General features: G+C 41.6%; 1 long non-coding RNA gene across 1 annotated transcript in view; it reads right to left on the reverse strand.

Moving 5' to 3' along the window:
- Positions 1-13,440, reverse strand: part of LOC132518185 (uncharacterized) — a 91,879-nt gene that overhangs the window by 6,276 nt on the left and 72,163 nt on the right. Inside the window, exon 4 of the long non-coding RNA XR_009539877.1 lies at positions 196-340. This is a non-coding gene — a long non-coding RNA (uncharacterized LOC132518185). The remainder of the gene's footprint in view (positions 1-195; positions 341-13,440) is intronic.

Here is a 13,440-nt window from a genome sequence, read left to right on the forward strand (position 1 = left end):
AGAACTACTCTCAGATACAAAATTGTTTTCCTGAATGGGCTTTTATGTGTTAATAACTTTTCATATTTTTTTAAAAACTGGAAATGGAACGATTAACAAAAAGTGTTTATAAGTGATTTTTGTTCTCTACTGAAAGAGGGACATGACCTTTTGACCACGATGCCAGAGGAAAAACTACTTGAAAGGAAAAATTACCTGCAGGCATTTAGATGAACTCCACACTCAGGGACATTCCATTTGTCTGCTGGCTTTAAAGGCAGCTTGATGAAGATTAACAAGGAGGAATGGAATTGCTAGGTAAAGCACACTTCCATAGACTTTGTAAGAAGAAAAGTCCTGCCTAAATGGGAGGAGACAGGATGCATGTATCAGTAGATCACATTTCGAAAGCACATCCCAAAGAGTTCTGCTTGACACAGTCTCTGCTACTTTACTACACTCCAACTACACCCTACTCTTTGACCTAAATTAATTTTCCCTAGAGAGTTATTTTTTTACCTCAGACTTTTTTGGTAAGTTGTGAGGTAAAGAGCTTGCTGGCTCATTCATTCTTCATTGAACAACTATTCGTTAAGCACCGATTATGTACAAGGGAAATTCCAGGCTATCACAGAGCCTGGATACTAATGGTGAAGGACAGTTATCAAGTAAGCAAATACCTAAGATCATTTCAGTTAGTGAGGAGGGCTACAAACAGAATGGAACAGGAGGATGTAATGGAGAATGTGAGTGGGTGATCTTGAGAGAAAATTGGTTGGGGAAGTGCCATTTGAGCTGAGACCCGCAACATAAGCAGGAACCAGCCCTGTGGAGACGTGGGACACAGGGTTCCAGGCAGAGAGAAGAGAGAGGAAAGCAAGTACAAACAGCTCAGGCAGGAGCCTCTGGACGTGCTGGGAAGGAAAGAAAGCTTATGTGATGCGTCCAAGTGAGCAAGGGGGAGACTGGTGGCAGATCGAGGTCAGAGAAGTAGCAGTGTAAGATCGTAGAATTCTGACTTTATGCTAAAAGGAGAAGTTGGTGGAAGATTTTAGTCAAGGGAGGGATGTAACCTGCTCTGTGTTGTCAAAGATGGAGCTACATGTTATGTGACAAGTGGATCTATTTTAGCTTTATAATTTGGGCTGATCCCAATTCATCCAGGAGTTCTACTGGGGTCAGTGTTACTTTTATTTTCTATTTTTTTGCAAATCCAGATTAGCTTCTGCTGTTTCTCCTTATTATCTTTAGACTTGACCTCCAGAAACAGCAGGGCCTTCTAGGTGATGACCTTTCCTAGCGCCAGAGAACATGACCATCATGACCTAGTATAGGAGAAAATCAGTCCATTGCCTCATGCTTTCCTAGCAAACACATTTGTTTGTCTGACCTGGAAAAGCTATGCTGCAACTCTGCCAAAAACCAAGAATTTTTGACAGGTCAGCTATACTAGATTAATTAGAGTGACTGTAGTTTTCCCTGAAAGTATAAACCAGTTCTACCAGGTTACTGCCCTCAGGACACAGGCCTAAAACCTGGCTAGCTGTATAGGTTTTCTAAGTGAGAGACTTCAGAATTATGACTGAAGGATAAACTACTTGAAGTATGAACTGTGCCAGCCCTCAATGGATGGCGCAAGCCTGTTCTCCAAGACTTCAGGGTCAACTTTAACAGTAACAGTGACAATAGTCACCACTACTGAGCACTTAGTTTTCGCCAAGCATTCATCCAACTCAGGTGTTGGCAAACTTTTGTAAAGGACCAGACAGAAAGTGTTTTCAGTTTGTGGGCCATCTGGTCTTGTTGCTAGCAGAGCTCAACTTTGCTGCTGTAGTAAGACGGCAGCTACACGTAATACGGAAGGAACGAGTCTGGCTGTGTTCCAGCGAAACTTAATTTTCCTGAACAGGGGTGGGGCCAGATGTGGCCCACAGGACACAGCTTGACGGCTCCTGATCTAAATGACTTACTGATGACCCGTGGTCTAAGTGACTTACATGTACTAACTTATTTGATCTTCAAAACACTCTATAGCCTTTAATTTACAAATGAACCGTGGCACAGAGGGGCCATGTAACTGGCTTGGACGGCACAGCTCATCCCTTGCAGAGCTGAAGTTCACACCCACACAGAGTGACTCCAGGCACTGAGCACAGAGGCACCTCAAGTGTGCCACGGCCAGGACTAGCCCTGCGCTCAGTCGTCTACAGACTTCATCGAAGTTTACGAGTTACCTGGATTCTTTATAAGATGCCTACCTCATAGGACTGTGAAAGAACAAAAGGCTGGGGGGCGGAATGAACCAAACAGTACAATGCTTGCATCAGCACAGTGCTTCGGAGGAGTGGTCAAGTCACTCCACATTTCTGTGTCCTTGTCCTTCTGATGTAATATTTGAGGGATACCAGGGGTCTCTGGGTTACTGAGGACACCTGTGCCTGGATACGTGTGATCATCTTGGCAGTTCACAGAAGAACTGTAATATTAGCAGCCTAAGATTTTTGTACTTCTGTTTTTTCCCCTACATATTTCAGGTGATTATTGTGAAGATCAAATAAAAGGGAAAGAAATATAGAGAGCTGTGGAGAATAAAGAATTTCTGGGATAACAGAAATTTGGTAGCATAAACTATACACCCAGTGAGACATTTTATGCTTCATTTTATTTCTCTAAAAATATGGGTAAGTATGTGTGCTCTTTAACAGCCGTGCTGGGGAACGCGCCTGGATTTTTAAGAGATTAATAGACATATCTGGAGTTAGATACATGGGGAGGTCTTAAATACCCTTTACCCAGTTTACTCCAACTGTATCATCTGCACAGCTATAGTTCGATACCAAAGCCAGGAGACTGACATTGGTAGAATACACAGAGCTTATTCAGTTTCACCAGCTTCACATGCCCTTATGTGTGTGTGTGTATGTGTGTGTGCACAGCTCTATGCAATTTTATCATACGTGTAGATGAATGTAACCACCACCACAATCAAGACACAGAACAGTTGCATCAACACAAGGCTGCCTCATGCTACTCTTTTATAGCTATGCCCTCCCTCCTTAACCCCTGGCAACCAGTAATCTGTTCTCCATCATTCTAATTTTGTTATTTCAAGAACGTTACACAAATGGAGTCATATAGTATGTAATATCATATATTTTGAGATTGGCTTTTTTACTCAGCATAATTCCTGTCGTGTGTAACAATAGTTGGGTTTTTTATTGCTGAGTATGGATGGACGACAGTCTGTTTAAGCATTTAGCCACTGCAGGACACTTGGGTTGTTACCAGTTTGGGGCTTTTATGGATAAAGCTGCAGGGAATATTCATGTACAAATTTCTGTGTAAACATAAGTTTTCATTTCTCTGGGATAAATGCCCCGAAATACAATTGCTGGGTCACGTGATAAGTGCATGTTTAGTATTAAAGAAAATACCCAACTGTATTCTGGAGTAACTATACCATTTTATTTCTATTTGTTTTTAAAGCGTACATTAAATAAGAAAACTCCTTTGTTATTCAATATTAGCTACAATGTTTATGGTTCATATTTTAAAAAATTAAACCATTTACTTTGCCACCTCATAAATTACAACGTTAACCTTATATCAGATCTATTTTTAACTTAAAATTCACCCAATGATGGAAGAGAATGTAATCCTCTTCATGTCCCTACTACTGAATACACTTTACGCAGTTCATCTTTATTGATGTTTACCTCTCTAATCTTATAAAAACAAGACAGTCTCCGCAGCACTCAAGAACAAGAGGAGAGTATAAAGCAAAGAGTATAAAGCAAAAAGATTCTTCCAATATCCTGTAGTTTAACAGCAGAAAATATAAGCTCTTACTGAGTTGACTTAAAAGTACATTTAAAAAAACCAGAAGAAGTTGATTTTTATCCCTTTTTTTCCTGTACATTTTCATGTAGGTAGACCAAAAGATGAAACAGGAGAAACTTCTTTTTCTAAAAAAAAATCAAAAGTAAAGGTAGAAGTAAAGGTAGCATTCTATATATAAAGAACAAACAGAAATGGGGGCAGCCGAGGTGACACAATTTCATGGACTGCAGAAGAAAAAAGAGTCAATGATCTCAGCTGCAATATTAATGACTCAACTGACAGGTTTTTGTTGAGAACCCATGATATGCCCGACACTGCGCTAGGTATTGTAGGGAAATGGAAGTTTAAAAATATAGGATAAGAAGTATAATGCCATCCAAACACTTCCTGTCCAGCAGGGAGACACATGGTCCCACATGAAGAGACTGGAGAGTGAAATAGAACAACATATACTTAATGGTAATAGCTGGCACTTACACTGATTGTGGGCCAAACACTGGTTAGAGAGCTTTGCATGTTACTCGTTACTCAATCCTCACAACAACCCTATGAGGTTGCTGCCATCACTCCCATCTTACAGATGAGGAAACTGAGGCTTGGAGAGTTAGTGAAAATATCACATGTCATTTACCACAGTCTGGTTTTCTATGTTTACTGAAAATGTCCCTCTCATGTACATTACCCTTCCTGCCCCAAGAATGGAGTGAAGAGATCCCCTCTCTACAAATGTGTGTCCTGAGCTGGGATGTGGCTGTAGGGCACAATCTCCTTTGGCCAGACGTGGCACTGACACTCATTCATATCAGTCACTGCATATTGAACTCACCTGAGCTTCAGGAAGCAGGAATTAGAGCCCAGATCTTTCCCATTCCAGAGAGCTTTTTCTCCTTCACTGTTGTTTTCTATCTTTCTTTTGGCCACAGAACCCCATTTTCAAACATTTTACACTGAAGAAAAGGAAAAAATAATTGCTTTGCTTGAAGAACAGGGTTGGGGAGGGGCCAGAGCCCCACCTGCTCTCACCAATTCCCTCCACTGGAGGCCTCCGAGGGGCTCATACTGAAGCAGTTACTATATGAAGCCCTGCTGACTTTTGACTCTCCTTTGAACAGAAGAGGCACAGAAGTATTACCCTGTTGGCTGCAACGGGATGAGAGTCCTGGTGAGAAGAGAAATGGCACCCAGGTGAGCAGATGAAAGCGCCTCCCCCTCACTATGTGGGATTTGGAAGGCCCTGGTGCCCACAGAGTCCTGCTTCACCTGCCCCTCACCTGCTTGCTGACACCAGGATGCCACAGTTACAGCACCAATGATCAAATGCAGGTACTTTTAAAGGGGTAAAAGTTTAAGCTACTGTCAGTTATTTGCACCTAAATCTAACAAAGAACCAAAGTTTTTTAACAGGTAGGAGACAGAAGAAAATGCAGAGAAAGAAGAAAAAGATTGCTCAAACTGGGAAGCCGGGCGCTAAAAAAAAATCTCTTTACTTCACAATGTTGCTGAGATCCAGCCCTGAGTGTGGAGTTTGTGGCCAGAAACCTTCCTGCCAACCGAAGCAGGTGAAATCCTGTCACAGCAGACGCAGCTCAGGGCACAAAGCAGCTGAACAAAGCATTTGCTTGGACTCCCGTACAGGACTTTTAGGCAGACAGAATACAAACGCTCAGATTTGAGAATTCGATGTGAAACATGAGGTCATTTAGCTGCTCTTCAAAACAAGCAAATCTTTTAAAGTAGATTTTTATTGCTTCCAAAATTATTGTGTTATTTGGAGGCTTTCTTTCCTACTTTGGCACCATGTGGTTTTCTTTTGATTTCTTAGATTAAAAGAAAATGATAAATATATTCAACATTTAAAAAATAAGTCCCAAATTATACATTTTCAAGAGAGGGAACTTTCACCCTTGCATTTCTGATGTGAGTCTTTGATACTCTGCCAGGATTTGACTTCGAGCCATTAATCCATTAGGATGATATAAAAATCTATGTCCTCTGCCCCCATGACCCACGCATTCAAGCAAAAAAAAAAACTAGCATGACAGATGATGTTTCACAGAGCCCACTGGCAAATTTCAGGGTCAGAGATTTCCAAAAGAGGAAAATTTCCTAGAGAGTTTCTATGTAAAGATTCTTAGCAAGTCCTTCCCTTGTGACAGTTCTGAACTACTCATCTTCCTTTATGCAGAGCTGAAAGATCAGAACAAGATGTCAGACTGAGCACACATACCTACCTCTCTAAATCTTTTCAATTAACAGGATACATATTTTAAAAATAAATAATAAAGTCATGCTAAAAAACAAGGACTGCCACTAATGGACTAGACATTTTGAAAATTCCCTGAAAGACAGCGAGAAGACAAGGCTGGCTGATAGAGGACGCTGCTGGAGAGGGCAAGTGTTCCTGGATCACAGACGCTGGGTCCCAGATATGGGGACACGAGGGTCCCACAACGCTGGGAGTACATAGTGGTATAGGCGTTACTGATGGCAACGTGGCGGTATGGGTCAAACATTTTAAATGTGCGTGATTTTCAAACCAGAAATTAAACATCTAGCTAGTTTCCTTAGAAAAATACATATATATACGTGCCCAAAGAATACAAAGATATTCATTATGGTAATGATGGAGTTATGATATATGCATGTGATATATTCACAACAGTGGAGAAAAAAACTGTACTGACATGTAACTATCATGTACTAGTATGTAAAGGTCTCCATGACATTGTGCTAAGTTTTTAAAAAGTTTTTTAAGAGTGGTAAAACAACCCATAAAATCTAATTCCACTTACATTAAAACTTTCAATGGACATTTTTCTATCTGTAGATCTATATATATATATATGTGTATTTATACAAATGGATATAAAATAATCTGGAAGGATATATAGCAAACTGCTAGCCATGATTGTCTTCTTCTTCTATATACCTCTATATACCTTGAACTTTTAAGACAAATTAGAATATATTCTTGTTTTATGTAAATTTTGTAAACATTCAAGGTTTGAGAACAAAGAGGAAACCAGATATTTCAAACATCCAAGGCACCAGATTTAATGAAGTGCTAATTAGTAGTTCATTAGTCAAGTAAACATACAACTTCTCACTGTGCTTATTTTGAGTCTCACAGCTTTTAAAAATTGGTGTGATAGAAGTTACAGCTAGGCAGGGACAGAGTTCTGGCTCTCACTAGGCCTCTGTGGGTACTTCCCTGGCTGGGAGGGGTTGGAAGTCCCTTGCTCCAGATACTGACTGGGGAGGGAGGGAGTCCCATTACCACTGGGTGGTGGTGACTGACTCCCTGACGCCACCCCGGGGGGAAGGAGGAGGAGTGCCTTGTTACTGACCCTGCCAGGCCCCCGCATGCTCTCACCTGACATCTCACCTGACACCGCCAAGGGAGGGGCCTGTTACTGTCTGACAGGGATGGCTTCCGACCTGGCCTTTTCTGACACCATCTCCTTCCAGCCTGCTGAGGGTGGAAGTCTAGGCTCCCCACTTAACTTTCGCTGGGTGTCTGGCTGGAGGAGAGTGGTTATTATCTAAAGGCTTTCTGTCTTACTAGGCTGCCCTTTTCCGGGTCCTTTGGTTAGAGAGCGCTGGCTTTTGTTGGGCTTTTTTTTTTTCTTTTTTTTTTTTTGCTATATGCCGGCCTCTCACTGTTGTGGCCTCTCCCGTTGCGGAGCACAGGCTCCGGACCAGCAGGCCCAGCGGCCATGGCTCACGGGCCCAGCCGCTCCGCGGCACATGGGATCTTCCCAGACTGGGGCATGAACCCGTGTCCCCTGCATCGGCAGGCGGACTCTCAACCACTGCGCCACCAGGGAAGTGTTGGGCTTTTTTTGTGTCTGCAACCACTGGCTTTTCTGGGTGGCTAGCTTCTTTAGCTCCAAGTCAGGGATAAAGGAGGCAGAAGGAGAACCCAGAGAATTAAACACCAAGTTGTTCCGTGGGTTCCTCTGTCCATGGACGGTCTGCCTTCTCTCTCCACCTTTCAGATTATTTTAATTTTTGTTTTTATATATAATGTCTAGGGTTCTTAGTTGCACTTAGTGGAAGGAATAGAGAAAAGTATGTCTACTCCATCTTTCTAGAAGTGGAAGTCCACTTTTTCCTCTTAAAATGTTCTCTAGGGGGCTTCCCTGGTGGCGCAGTGGTTGAGAGTCCGCCCGCCAATGCGGGGGACGCGGGTTCGTGCCCCGGTCCGGGAGGATCCCACATGCCGTGGAGCAGCTGGGCCCATGAGCCATGGCCGCTGAGCCTGCGTGTCCGGCCTGTGCTCCGCAACAGGAGAGGCCACAACAGTGAGAGGCCCGCGTACCGCAAAAAATAAATAATAAAAAAAAAAAGTTCTCTATTTTAATTTACAAAAAAAAACATGTTTACTCTGACAAGTGAAACAATAAAAGTATGTATAAGGAAAACAGTAATATAAACTCTGCCTCCATTACCCCCCTATTTCTACCCCCCTTTCCAAGATAACCAATGTTCATGACCTGGGGTGTATTCTTTTCACCTATTTTTTCCATGTTATTGCAAACATATGTAAACGTAAGTATGAACTTTTGTTTCTCTAAAGGTGGTTTTCTACTTGTCAAAGATAAGCAAGCTTTGCATTATGTTGAAGTTTAGAAATTACTGGAAACACTATTATGAAAAAACAGTGGAGGGGATATAAGCAAAGTGAACTGCTGTCGAGAATCGCAGAAGATACTCTGTGCTTTCATCGTGTGGGAGAAAAACAGAGAAGAAGAGAAAGGAAAAAGAGAAAGGAAGACAATATCTAGCGATTTTTCTGAGAGTTTATATATATAACTGAAGTGATTAAAACAGGTATAATTTACATACTCTTCTGCACCTGCAATCTGATCCTGGGATACACTGAAGAAGGGGCTGCCTGGTGAGTGGACTGCAGGAAAGATGCCCGTGAGTGTCGCTCGCTGTGTGAGCGCCCAGGGGCCACGCTGGACCAGGCCCTAACAGAAGTGTGTCTTCCTTCTCTCAGGTGAGCACCTCCCACTGCCACCCCCGGGGCCTTGAGGGTCCTGTTTGCTCACAGGAGAAAACCCCTCCACCTGCACCAAATCCTCACAGCTCAGGACCTCCGTCCAACCAGAGGGGCGGTGGAGGGGAGCTCTGGCACCTCTGCTTTAGGGAATGAGGCTGAGCAGGCTCAAGACCACAGAGCCAGGACAGAAGACAGTGGCCTCCCTCCCCACCAACACGTGTGATGGGGGTCCTGACACCTAAAGGGGAAATGAAACTTTTCCCTTTTCTCAGAGACAGTCTGCTCGGCACGATGTCAATTGATCTTTAGAGTCCTGTGGCTTCAGGAAAGAAGGAGGCCTGTTTTCCAGAGCCCAGGTCTGAGGGGGCTCCCGTAACATTATTGTCAGCTCCCTCTGAGGGTTCTCCAGCTGGGGGTGAGGCTGGTCCTCCTGACTCTGAGTGACAGCAGCAGTGCCTCCTCTTCCCCACTTTTACTCAAGTCACATGGTCCACTGAAGGTCTGGCCAGGAGAACGGGGGTTGACCGCACACTGTTGGTTAATCTTCTTGTTTAGGTAGCGGCTAACGGCAGAGATTCTACAGCCATGCTGCCTGCATTCCAATCCTGGCTCCAAGCCTTGTGAACTGTGACCTTGGGCCAAGTCATCTATCCTTTCTCCTCCTTGATTTACTTCTTCGTAAAGTGGATATAATAAACATAGGCCTGACATGAGGATGAAGTATTTAAATTAGAACAAGTCCAGGCACATGATAAGCGCTCCTAAAGTATCAGCTGGTTATTGTCATCTGCTTTTCTCAAACCCAGCGCTTTTCAAAAACGCACAGAGAAATTGTGATGCATGTTAAAGATGCAGTTACGGCTTTCTGTGTTTCATCAGTCTCCTTTGATAATTTCTGTACAGAGGGAATAAGAAGTGAGACAAGTCAGTGACCACGGTGGAAAGGGCTGGGGAAGTGATCTCTGAACAGTGAGTCTGAGAGTGGGAGGGAAGAGATGGACAGATAGCTGGGCAGCTATATCTAAGTAAAAGCAAGGGAAAAGAGGTATGTACAGTAAGTCACAGTTGTCTTACAGATTGAAAATAATTGGTAAACGGTGTTCTGTTTCATTTAAAAATACTGTAGGAAAGCTTTTGGGTCAGCATCTCTCATAGCATCTATCACGTCCTTTGTGATAGAATTTGGGAAGGTGGTGGAGGAAGGCTTTTCTTTCCTAGGAAGGTGTTGGGGTGTGATGTTGCCTACGTGAGAGACAGAGAAGAAAGGTTCTTCTCTCTTCTCTGGGCTGTAGATCAGCTTCCTCCCCCTGGTGAAGAAAGTCAACCATCCCATTTCACTGTGTCCATGTTCACCTCCAAATTTAGGGTGGCCTAGAGATTTCAGGCCTCCAGGTCACACAACTCCTCTCAAATAATGACCCGATAAAGAGGAACACTGTTTTCAGTTTTGTATCTCTGAGTGTTGCCTTTTTATTTGACTTGATGATTTTTACTCCTCCTTTAACTACAGCCAGGTTAATTGGGTGTACTGTTTGAAGCCAGGCTCAAAACAGGAGTAATTAAATTCATTAGACCTTTGAGAGATAAATTAAAATATACTTTTTTTTTTCAAGAAATGGTACAACAGCTTGGAACCTGATTCACAGTTACCTTCCAACGTTCTCAATATTATGAGATGATCTAGGCGTTCAATCTTACAAAACTATTTATACCTCACTGTCCTGAAGCAAAGGAACTTCTGCTGCTGAACCTGTTCCAGGGATTTGTATGGATTTGAATAATGAATAGGGAAGTTCCTGCAGGAACACAGAGTCTCTGTCACAGAAATCTTTTATTTCTTAGAAATAGCCAGCTGGAAACAGGCCACAATACCCCAGTTGTCCCCAGGCCTGTGTTATAGGGAAAAACTGACAGCCACCCCCCATCAGGTATTTCCATGTGCAATACGATACCATGGAAGAGTACGGAGTATTTATTATCAATTTTATCCTCATATGATTTTTCTCTTCTCAAGTTCAGCAGATGTTAACATAATTAGAACGTGAGGGTCTATTTTCGTTACTGAAAACATATAAACCACTTCTGTATTTAGCTGTATAATAACCTAAATCCTCACTGACCAAGCACATTAATGGATGGTGTTCTTTTTACTTAATAAAAACCCTTTTCATTACTCTTTGATACCCTTTTTCTTTCATGTGTTTCTGTACCCTTAAAGTTAGAAAATTTCTCCATTTCTCTTCTCTCAAACCAAGACAGAGTCTCCTAATCAGTGGAAAATTCACTTTTTATTTGTAATGTCAACCCTAGGTTTGACAAATAAGTGCTCTGGGGTGGAAACAGAAGAGTTGCCCTCCCTCACCCTACTTGGTCTTCTCTACCACTGTTCTATATACCTTATTCCACAAAGCAAATTTTTATGGTGTAATATAGTAAAAGAGAACTAGAAATAAGTAATATTAGATAGATAATTGAGCCCAAAACAGTTTGGTACGTTTGAGGAAATATTTCTCAAAGTGTGGTCCACGCATCCCTGACACCAGAAGAATCCCCTGCAGAGTTTGTTAAAAGTGCAGATTACTGGGCACCACCTCAGATTTATTCATTCAAAACTTTTGTGGATGGGGCCTGGGAATTCTGCATTTTTGACAATCTCCCCGAGTGATTCTGATGCTCACTAAAATTTAAGGACTTTAAGATTTGCTGAATGAGTTGCTCCTTCTAGACCCCAAAAGTGTCAGTTGACAACCACTTGGAGAAAATACCTGGTCCTTAAAATACAACAGAGAGAAAAAGAAAGAATAAATGATTATTGAATGTGTAAAATGTGCCAGAGACGGTGCTAGTTAGAAATTTATAAACATAATTTATTTAAATATTACAACTTCTTGTTGAGGTGTTGATTAGTTTACAGTCAAAAAGTGGAACCATTCCACTCCTGGGTACATATCCCCCAAAAAACCCCAAGACACTAATTCAAGATACATGCACCGTCATGATCACAGCAGCGATATTTACAATTGCCAAGATATGGAAGCAACCTAAGTGTCCATCAACAGATGAATGGATGAAGAAAATGTGATGTGTATATATATGTATAAAAAAGAATAAAAATTTGCAGCAACATGGGTGGACTTGGAGGGTATTATGCTTAGTGAAATAGGTCAAAGACAATAATGTGTGATATCACTTACATGTGGAATCTAAAAAATAAAACAAACTAGTGAATATAAGAAAAAAAAGAGAGACAGATATAGACAGGGAAGGGGGGAGGGGAAAGACAGTGATAGGGGATTAAGAGATATAAACTATATGCATAAAATAAATGAGCTACAAGGATATATTGTGCAGCACAGGGAATACAGCCAATATTTTATAATAACTATAAATGGAACATAACCTTGAAAATTGTGAGTCACTATGTTGTACACCTGAAACTTATACAACATGGTATATCAACTATAAATCAATTTAAAAAAGTGGAACCAGAATGCATAAAGAATATTCTGAAATTTAACTACTGCATCTTACACCCATCTTCTGGAGTTGGGAACAGGCTCTATGACTGCACAGAGTACAGGAAATGGACAGATGAACATTACCCAGAGACACCTCATGGTGGCCTGGAGGTGGCACTGAGTCTCTGGGATGCCTCATCATTTAGATGACCAGTCTACACTCATCATGTGTAGTTGGTTTATAAAATGGCTTTTGTCCCACATGTATGAGGAATATGGATGGAGAACAGGATATATATATATATTTTCATATATCATTAAGACTATCATCACTAAAATTTTTTCAACAAGTATATCAGCTACCATTTACTGACAATGTATACTGGACTCTATGCTAAAGAGTAAATTTTCAGAATGTACTCTTCATAATGGCCCTATGAGGTAGGTGCTATTATTATATATACTTTCCAGTTAAGAAGCAAAAATGTGAAACTTGTGGACACTCACAAAGCTAGTCAGCAGCAGAGGCTGGAATGTCTTGTTTGATTCCAAAGTCCACTGGAGTCCTACACACTGGAATTGATGAAGCAAAGTTCAGCTTATGTTGTGATACTTGAGGGGAGAGCCAGTGTTGCTATACATTTAGAGAAAATTTTATATCTCTTTGTATATGGCTAAGTAACAGAATTGAGTAGCTATGGATCACTTCCTGTTGTACATTCTTAGCCCTTCTCTCTTTTCCCAGACAACCCCAATCCCCCTTTCTCCATATTCTTCCAAGACCTTAAATGTCCACTTAATATATTTACTTTTCCTTCTTTTTTCTTTTGAATTTTCTTTTATTTATTTTTTTATACAGCAGGTTCTTATTAGTTTTCCATTTTATACATATTAGTGTATATATGTCAATCCCAATCTCCCAATTCATCACACCACCACCACCGACCCCCGCCACTTTCCCCCCTTGGTGTCCATAAGTTTGTTCTCTACATCTGTGTCTCTATTTCTGCCCTGCAAACCGGTTCATCTGTACCATTTTTCTAGATTCTACATATATGCGTTAAAATATGATATTTGTTTTTCTCTTTCTGACTTACTTCACTCTGTATGACAGTCTCTAGATCCATGCACGTCTCTACAAATGCCTCAATTTCG

Source organism: Lagenorhynchus albirostris, chromosome 3 (assembly GCF_949774975.1).
Source record: "Lagenorhynchus albirostris chromosome 3, mLagAlb1.1, whole genome shotgun sequence".
In the NCBI taxonomy this organism is placed as follows: Eukaryota; Metazoa; Chordata; class Mammalia; order Artiodactyla; family Delphinidae; genus Lagenorhynchus; species Lagenorhynchus albirostris.